Raw genomic sequence first — 10,310 nt, 5'->3', positions numbered from 1 at the left:
TTTTGATGCTGCTGATTTCGTATGTCTGTCTTTTTCATAATGGCATCACTCAGACCTTTACTTTATACCTGAAATGAGTCCAAATTACAGCCCTGTGCTACATCATCAGTGCAAAGAGTGCATTCGCTGACTCACAGCACAGCAAGGTGTATTTTTTGTTTTTTTAAACCGATTTCTGAGAAATGAACAATTTGAAGTCATGAAAAAGACAAGTGCACCCATCATTGTGTGTCTCCACACCAGTGTTACTCTGCATGTACAAAAAAGAAAAGCATTAAAATATCCCAAAGAAGATGCACTTGTCATTAAATTTCAAGCTTCGGTGTTCTCTGTACATTTAATTCTTTTCAAAGCAAAGCTGCACAGTGCTAGAAAAATTGCACACACTTTATACACAGACCTGTGTGTTGACAGGGGATTATGAGCAAAACGAATCACACTGTGGGTGTAATTTTGGAGCCATAATTACAGTATGTACGCTTTACTGTAGATGCCCCACAGCAGAACATATGTCTGACAGATGTAAAGGACTGGCCTTTACATCTGGGACTTATTGGTTTTCTTGCAGAGTTAGATTAAAAGATCAATACCTCTGTCACAGCTGTGCCTAAAAATGCAAAGCTCACTAACAACACATTTTCCCTTGTATCTTTAAACCATTCAAAGAAGAAAAACAAATTCAATAAACAGAGCTGGCTGCTCCAGTTTGGCACTCTTTCCCCTCACTGACAGCTTTTTTCTCATTGGCTGCCCCTCCTAAAGAAAAAGCTGGTGCTGCAGATTGATAGGGCAGCTGTGTTTACAGCCTGAGCCGCCTGTCCTGTTTGATGTCATAAAGAGCCAGGAGCAGAGAAGAAGTTTGAAACGGAAAATGCAGTGCAGTCTGTACCATTTGTAACAGTATGTACTGTATCTGACACAAACGTAAGGGAAAAGACAACAGGTTCACTTTAAGAGGGGCTCTTAGGAGGCTTTTATCCCCTGTGGACCCATCCAGGCAACTTTTTTCTTAACTTCATGCCAAACTAATTATAAAAAATGTTGGGTTTCCCTGATTGCATCCTTTACTGCTTGGAGAATTTGAAAAGCTGAACTTTCATCTCTGAATTCCTTTCAGTTCTTAGGTTGCTACTCAGAGAAAGGAAAGAAAGTCAGTGGTTACAGCTACAGGGGAAGACGGAGACATGCAAAAAGATCTTGTGGCCGAGGTGCAGGCATTCTGACGGTGGTCCAGAAACGCTTCCTTAAGATGAATTTAATCTGTGTGAAATACCCTGGATCTGGTGCCTGCTTTATCTCTTTAGCTGGCTGTTTTGTTTGTGCACCTGTCTTCCTCTCACCCGTCTGCCTGTCTGCCTGGGTTATAACTGAGTCTCCAGCCTGCCCGTCTCACCGGCTCTCTCGTTTTGGCTGCGCGCCTGCCTCCCTCTGCTCAGCTCGTAGGAAGGCTCACATCTCTGGATTTATGCTGCATGTTGAATAGTAATGGCTCGCCGTGTTGTTTTAGCCCACAGCAATATGTCCAAAAAAAAAAGACTTCCTGTAGATTTGTTGGCATCCACGTCTCACTTATGTTGTGGAAGACCTAAATGTGTTTGCACAGTCACATTATGACTTCCCTCTTCTTGCTATAAATCTTTAAATTTGAAAGCTAATAGCTTTTTTTGTTAAAAGAAAGTTGTGGTGGGGGTTCAGGTGAGACTAGATCTCCAGGAAGTAAATGTCAGTGTGATATCCTCCGAAATCATGGATGCAACACTTTGTGAGTGAGTGTGTGTGTCCCGTAAATATTTTCCTCAGTAGCTCTCTGTCATGAATGTGTAAAAAGGTCAGAGTATGTTATGCCTCCTTTGCTCAGATGGAGTTAGTTTTCTTCCCAACAATAGCCCGAGGTGCTGCACTGACAGTAGCATCTATGTGTGGTACTAGTTTATTATCTGTATCCAATATTTATCCTGCTCTTTACCACACTGCCTTAGAGCAATGTGTGTGTGTGTGTGTGTGTGTGTGTGTGTGTGTGTGTGTGTGTGTGTGTGTGTGTGTGTCCCTCCATCCGCTCATCCATCCCTCCTTCCAGCCTGGTAAAGATGCTGAGCCTCTGCTGTGTCTATATTTAGCTCCTGGTTCAATCAATGACGGCAGAGCCACAGCGCCATGACTCTGCATGCTGATAGTACTCCTGCCTATCACCACCTCCGCTCACCTCCGAAGAACGAGATGGAGAAAGGCAGCAGGCGGAACGGAGGGAGACAAAAGCAGGAGGATCAGCGAATGAGAGAAAACGATGACAAGAAGATGAGAGCAAAACAGGCAAAAAGACCCAAAAAAACCCCACAATCAAAGACAGATGGAGGCCTTCATCCTATCACACGGGAAAGAGTACGAGAAATATGAAGAAAAGGAGGTGACGGCGACATGCGAGGCAGGCAGGTGAAGGAGAGAGATGAAAGGAGAGAGCAGGTGTGGAAGCAAAAAAAAAAGAGGCAGAGGCATCGGGAGATGGAGACAGATGGAGCGAGGAGGGGGAAAAGAGAGAGCTGAAGCGGGAAGAGGAGGTGGGGAGTTCACACGAGCAGAGATGAAGACACACGAATCGAAGGGTGAGAGAGCAGGGGAGAATAGCTGTTGTGTCTGAGGAAGGAGAGAGCGTGGAAGAGGGAGTGAAAAGTAAAGGATAGTTCAATCAAAAATAAAAGTGCATGTACAGGAAGTGGAGGCTACAGGCTTTTCTGTAGCAAACAGAGGAGAGGCGCTCAGTTGATGTGAGTTTGGAGGGAAAATGAAAAGTAGCGAGGCAGGAACAGGTGCAGGAGGGAGAAAGAGGCAGAGGGAGTGTATTGACTCTGCAGAGGCTCCAGTGAGATCTGACAAAGAGAGAAAAGAGAGGAAAATTGAAGGATTTTCAACAGACATCATGCATCATGGACTAGAGAGAGAGAGAGAGTGAGGTCGGCACTGACTCACTGCTCGCTCCTGGTAATACCAAATTCAGAAGCTGTGACCTGATTAGGAATTTTAACTTCACAACACCGCTCTTTTTTTTCATGTTAATTATCTAAAGCTTCACGGCCAAAGCTAGCCACCCAAATCTGTAGAAAGTGTGAGAAACTGGAAGGAAATCAAAGCACTGCAGGTGAGTTCAGCTGAACAGCCTCACAGAACAGGCTCAGTGCAACCCAGCCTGACATCTGTACAGACCATGTGTTGATTCCTTGGACGATCACAGACTGTGTAAATGCTCCAACAGTCGAATGTGTGTGAATAATGCCAGATAAATATTTGCTTTGCTTGTGGGCGCTGAGGCCGGGGGGTAAATTTGCCGGGAAGATTGCGGCGTTTTCTTAACACTTGCTCCAGAACATCTGCTTTTATAGAGGTGCTCATACTTCCTGGTGATCAATCAGTCAAGTGCATTTGGTTATCAGCGCCTGCTGCTATTTATCCTCTTAATTCCAATGGAAGCAGTGAGGTCTTTACAGGACTGTGAAAATGTTTGAATCACACAGTTCCTAACTACCAAGCTTTTGTTTCACCTGGGAACGTAAACAGAATGTCATACATAGATTCCTACGACATTTATCAGCAGGAATCATTTGCTGCACAGGCTGTCCTTCAGTCCTTCAGTATGAGAAGACGATGTCTTTGTGTAAGAGCAAGAACGTCACTGTACAACACTCAAAGTTATTTTAACAGTGGTCACTTTGTCCACAGGAGTATTTTGTGCATATGATCCTGAGCACAAGAATATCATATTTGTGTCCGAGATGACATGTTTTAGAAGTGCCTGCTACTTTCAACCACACTTTAGAATTTAATGTTTCAGGATTAAAAAAGACTTAAAAATGGCTATGAATGAAAATTAAAAGTTGGTGCCAGATTTTTTTTTTTTGATTATCAAAACACAACAAAACAACAGGCGCACCATAACAAGGCTGTAATAAAAAGAGGAGCTTCAGCAAATATTTTCTGCACGCAGAGACGCTCACACAGTGAAAAACCCACTATGGTTAATGAGAAGAACATGATTCAGGCCTTCAGCGTAAAATAAAACGGTTTCCTGTATGTTGTAGGAATCAAATGTTGTCTCAGGAGCCTGGTTGTGGCTATTGCACATACACACCTAAGAAACGGAAACATGAGCTCCTAATCTTTACTGTTCTCACACATGCAAACATTATCTCAGTGTCTTTATTGTCTCGCGGGGCATATACAAGGAAAACACATTCAGACAGAATACACACACACACACACACTCTAGGAAGCTGTGAAGACTGGAGAGTGCCTTGAGCACTTGGAAAGCACTTGCTGTAAATCCACACTATTGTTATGTTTGGCAGTGATCAGTGCTGGGACGGAATTACACGACAACACAGGCAAATCCCAGCAAGTCTCTGCTTTCCTTCTTTTTTTCCTTTATGTAACACAAAAATGCACACAAACACACAGACACAATGCATAAGCATTCAAATTACACACACACACACACACTGATTTAACCTTCTTAGTGTGTGTGTGTGTGTGTGTGTGTGTGTGTGTGTGTGTGTGTGTGTGTGTGTGAACATGCAAACATCGTGCTCTGTATCGCTGACACTGGGAGGGTCAGAGTTCAGCACTGCCTCCCTCTTGTGTGTATTAAAGGCTGATATGTAACGAGGAGCTTCTTCACCACTTCACTTACTTTGCTCGCGGCTTTAACACATCATGCGTGTTTTATTGTGTGCCTTTCAATGTGTGGCTTGTGGTTTTATGTTTCTTTGCCCCACGCTGCAGTATTTTACGGCCAAACAATTGGACCAATCTGTGTTTAATCTCCGGCACAGGGCGGCCATGGTTCTCTGATACTCTGTTGTTTCAGCTCTCATAAGATGGTTTTCAGACACAGTCTGTAGTTGATCTCAGTGAAAAGCTCTATCAATACTTGCTCAGCGTCAAACGACACACAGACAAAGTTAGCGACTGAGCACTTCCTGCTAACAGAGGATTTCTGTCAGGAGGTAGTGAAGATGAAAACAGGTCTAAAAGCTGGAATTGTTATGGTCCCTGTGTCTGCCCAGCTATGCATCGCCTGGGCGGAGCTCGTTGCGGGCTCCCCGGCCCTGGCCCTCACACCTGTAAGTTATAATGCACCTGTGATTCATTACCTCACCAGCATCCACTACTTAAGGCAGTGGCTGAGAACATCTCACCTCTGGACTATTGAGTTCCCTCGTTAGTAAAGCCACTCGTTCGCATGTTTCTAGTTTTCTCTTCGTGTTTCACTGGATTAACCTCTTGTTCTTGTGCATAGGTCTCCCGCTCCTTGGAGCTCTGGGCGAGCAAAGTGACTTGTGTGTGGCGTTTGTTTTCTGTGAGTGGAGCTGTGTGAAGACCCCTTGTTCCTGGACTTCCCCTGTGCCCGCCTCTGGATTCCCCTCTCTCACCTGTACAAGCACCTGGTGTTGTGTGTTAATAAAAGGAACTGAATTGTGCTTTTCAGTCTGCGCTTGAGTCCATCCTGCCTCGTGACAGGAATAGTGGACGTACATTAAACAGATAAATGTGAGTCCAGTCCAAAATACCCACAGTGGCATGTAAAGTCTAAATAAAACAGAATGCAATGATTTACAAATCTCATACACAGTGAGGCACAGAATACATATCAGGTGTTTAGAACTTGATGGAGCCATCATGTTTCAAAAAAGGTTGGCACTATGGCATCAAAAGCCAGGAAACATTTTGCAACTACTTGTGTTAACTGGTAACAGGTCAGTAACATGACTGAATACTTAATATAAAAGAGCACCTCAGAGAGGTAGAGGTTCACCAATCTACATAAAACTTTATCCACAAAGTTGGAAAGAAATGTAAATGAAAACTGTGAAATTGTGAAGCCTTGAATATCTCGTTATCTACAGTAAAAAGCATCAAAATATTCAGAGAATCTGGAGAAACCTCTGTGTACAGGAGTCAGGGCGCTTCACCGTACCATCTACAAATGCACGTGAGAACAGGCCATATGTTAACATGATCCAGAAACACAACTGTTTACTTTGAGTCAAAGCTCATTTTAAATGGGCCGACGCAAAGTGCAAAACTGCTCCGTGGTCATTTTTTGTCATTCTTTTTGGAAAACATGGACATTGTGTCCTCTGGACCAGCGGTCCCCAACCTTTTTTGCACCACGGACCGGTTTATGCCCAACAATATTTTCATGGACCGGCCTTTAAGGTGTCGCGGATAAATGCAACAATACAAATAAAACTAGTACCGATACCGAAAAAAAGAAAATTTATTCATAACACACGTGAAAAGACCCAGGAAAACCGAGTAAACGATAAAAACGATAACAAAATAACGCTGAAAACCGATAAAAACCCTGAAAACTATACATTTCACACCTGAGCCTCAACTCTCACGGACCGGTCCGAGGCCCGGGGGTTGGGGGCCACTGCTCTGGACTAAAGAGGAGAGAAAACATCCAGCTTGTTACCAGCGCTCGGTTTAAAAGTCTCTGATGGTACGGGGGTCCATCAGTGCCTGCAGAATTGGCAGTTTGCACATCTGGAAAGGCACCATAACTGGTATATTCAGGTTTTAGTGCAATATACAGGGAGTGCAGAATTATTAGGCAAATGAGTATTTTGTCCACATCATCCTCTTCATGCATGTTGTCTTACTCCAAGCTGTATAGGCTTGAAAGCCTACTACCAATTAAGCATATTAGGTGATGTGCATCTCTGTAATGAGAAGGGGTGTGGTCTAATGACATCAACACCCTATATCAGGTGTGCATAATTATTAGGCAACGTCCTTTCCTTTGGCAAAATGGGTCAAAAGAAGGACTTGACAGGCTCTGAAAAGTCGAAAATAGTGAGATATCTTGCAGAGGGATGCAGCAGTCTCAAAATTGCAAAGCTTCTGAAGCGTGATCATCGAACAATCAAGCATTTCATTCAAAATAGTCAACAGGGTCGCAAGAAGCGTGTGGAAAAACCAAGGCGCAAAATAACTGCCCATGAACTGAGAAAAGTCAAGCGTGCAGCTGCCAAGATGCCACTTGCCACCAGTTTGGCCATATTTCAGAGCTGCAACATCACTGGAGTGCCCAAAAGCACAAGGTGTGCAATACTCAGAGACATGGCCAAGGTAAGAAAGGCTGAAAGACGACCACCACTGAACAAGACACACAAGCTTGAAACGTCAAGACTGGGCCAAGAAATATCTCAAGACTGGTTTTTCTAAGGTTTTATGGACTGATGAAATGAGAGTGAGTCTTGATGGGCCAGATGGATGGGCCCGTGGCTGGATTGGTAAAGGGCAGAGAGCTCCAGTCCGACTCAGACGCCAGCAAGGTGGAGGTGGAGTACTGGTTTGGGCTGGTATCATCAAAGATGAGCTTGTGGGGCCTTTTCGGGTTGAGGATGGAGTCAAGCTCAACTCCCAGTCCTACTGCCAGTTTCTGGAAGACACCTTCTTCAAGCAGTGGTACAGGAAGAAGTCTGCATCCTTCAAGAAAAACATGATTTTCATGCAGGACAATGCTCCATCACACGCGTCCAAGTACTCCACAGCGTGGCTGGCAAGAAAGGGTATAAAAGAAGAAAAACTAATGACATGGCCTCCTTGTTCACCTGATCTGAACCCCATTGAGAACCTGTGGTCCATCATCAAATGTGAGATTTACAAGGAGGGGAAACAGTACACCTCTCTGAACAGTGTCTGGGAGGCTGTGGTTGCTGCTGCACGCAATGTTGATGGTGAACAGATCAAAACACTGACAGAATCCATGGATGGCAGGCTTTTGAGTGTCCTTGCAAAGAAAGGTGGCTATATTGGTCGCTGATTTGTTTTTGTTTTGTTTTTGAATGTCAGAAATGTATATTTGTGAATGTGGAGATGTTATATTGGTTTCACTGGTAAAAATAAATGATTGAAATGGGTATATATATGTCTTTTGTTAAGTTGCCTAATAATTATGCACAGTAATAGTCACCTGCACACACAGATATCCCCCTAAAATAACTAAAACTAAAAACAAACTAAAAACTACTTCCAAAAACATTCAGCTTTGATATTAATGAGTTTTTTGGGTTCATTGAGAACATGGTTGTTGTTCAATAATAAAATTATTCCTCAAAAATACAACTTGCCTAATAATTCTGCACTCTCTGTACATCCAGATGAAGTCTTCTTCATTTTACAGCAAGATAGTGCTAAACTACATCTATTACAGTGGCGTAGCTTCTTGTAGAAGACTGAACTAGGAGGTATATATCTCCCAAATGAGACTGGACTGTTCCCAGATGTTTACTGACTGTTGATGCTACACAGTGGTAAACTGCCATCACATTCACAATTTCATTTCATCGCCTCGCTTTACAACATTTGATATGTTTTCCATGTTCTATCGTGAATAAAATGTGGATTCAAATCACTGCTTTCTGTCTTTATTTCCATTTTACACAGCACAACAACTTTACTGGAATTCGAGTTGTAAGTAAAAATGCATTTCTTTCTTATCAGTTCAGGATATCAAACTAAGTATGATAGAGATTGTAATATTACTGCAAAGTTTGCAGCAGAACGATGCAGTTGAACATGGTTCCGGTACAGAGAGTCAAACTGATCTTATAGCTTTTGTTAATTCCCAGCCCTTGAGACTAGCCGCGTGTTTACATCCACAACACACAAAATGCAATTTTACAGGGTTCAGTCACATAAAGCACAGCAAACCACAGATACAAGCCTAAATAAACAGTAACTGTGGAGAAAAACATGGACGCAGAATAAAATATATACTGAATTGTTTCTCGACTAAACATAGATTGTGATGAAATTCAGAGGCGTCGTGCTTTCCAACCATGAATTATTCTTCAAGGTTAAATGAGCAGTCAGCTGGGTGCTGTCCTAAATAAATGAAAACAAGCAATGCTGACAAGCATTCGGGATCCACGTTGTAAATAAAGCAGCCAATTAATTTGACAGTAAACTGAAAGCCGGTTTTTAGCTCTCTTAAAAAATGTATAACATGCTCATCTGTGATCGAGGTCATCCACAAGTGTGCCTTTGATTAGTCCGCTTGCCATTAGCACCTCTTACAATTAAGGTTGTGATTGGATTTGAATGAGAAAGTTTGATTTAGGGGATGAAGCCATTATCACTGCAATGAATAATATATTCCCTGTGGAGCATTTCTGTGCATGTAGCATCCATCCCCCCCCCACCCTGCTGGCTCACCTACTCTCTAACGCACGCACACACCCACCAGTTTCCTGTGGGACCTTCATCAGGCTTGTGATCTCCTTTTAGTTTCTCCCCTGATGATCTACATATCTCTAATGACACTACTGTAGTAACAGAAAATCTTTTAAATCTATTGCTCACTAACCGTCCCACCTTTGTTACATTTCAGGGCGTCCGGAAGGGGAAAAAAAGCATCCGGGTCACCGGAAGCAGGAGAACGATGAGAAAAGGACATCTGTAACAATGTGGAGAAGAACAGGTCGATGTGAAAAGACAAGAAAGAGAGGAAATGAGCAAAAAAGTGAGTGACACTTACAAATGGGGGAAGGGAGGAAATTTCTTGCAAGGCCGAGAGGAGGAAAAAAAGTGGCAGTTTTAAGTAAAACATGGATAAAAGTCTGAAAAAACCTAAAAGGATGTGCCCGGTGAGGGATGGATGAACAGGCAGAGAGTGGCAGCGTGGCTGTTTAAAGGTCATGTGTATTACAGAGCCGTGTGCAGAGACACGGGGCTCCATCCTCTCCTCTTTTCTCTTTTTTATCCTTCATCTCCCTCCATCATTTTCTTTCTGCTGCCAGTTTCTCCTTTTGTAATATCTCTGTTCTAGCCCCTCGTCCTCGCTCGCTCCTGTCTGCCTGCCTACTCTTCACCCTCACACAAACCAGCCCCCCTCCCTCCATCTCCCATTCTTTCTCCCTCTATCTCCCTCCATCAGCTTCAAAGAGCTGTCTCTGTGGCAGACCTCGAGGGCACCTGCCTCTTGAGGTGGAATTAAATCATACGTCCCCTAGCGCCTGTGTGTGTGTGTGTGTGTGTGTGTGTAGCTAGTGCAGACTCCTCTGAAGTGCACTGAGGCCGCTGGGCAGCAGCGCTGCACCAAACAAGCAAAACTAATAAACAAGCAGGTGAAGCTCGGCCGCGGGGTCACTTCTGCCTCTGGGTTCATTCTCTAAATGAGATTACGTTACAGTTTCGCTGGTAACCCTCAGAGCCCAAATGAAATTTGAGTGCAATAGACATGTGGGTTTGTGCTGCACCGTTGCTCAGTGTGCCAGTCTGCCATTGTACATATGCGTGAATCAGTGTGT

The sequence above is a fragment of the Aulonocara stuartgranti genome (assembly GCF_965226115.1).
Source record: "Aulonocara stuartgranti genome assembly, chromosome: 4".
NCBI lineage: Eukaryota > Metazoa > Chordata > Actinopteri > Cichliformes > Cichlidae > Aulonocara > Aulonocara stuartgranti.
The sequence above is the reverse complement of the archived record's forward strand: the minus strand, read 5'-3'. Positions refer to the sequence as shown.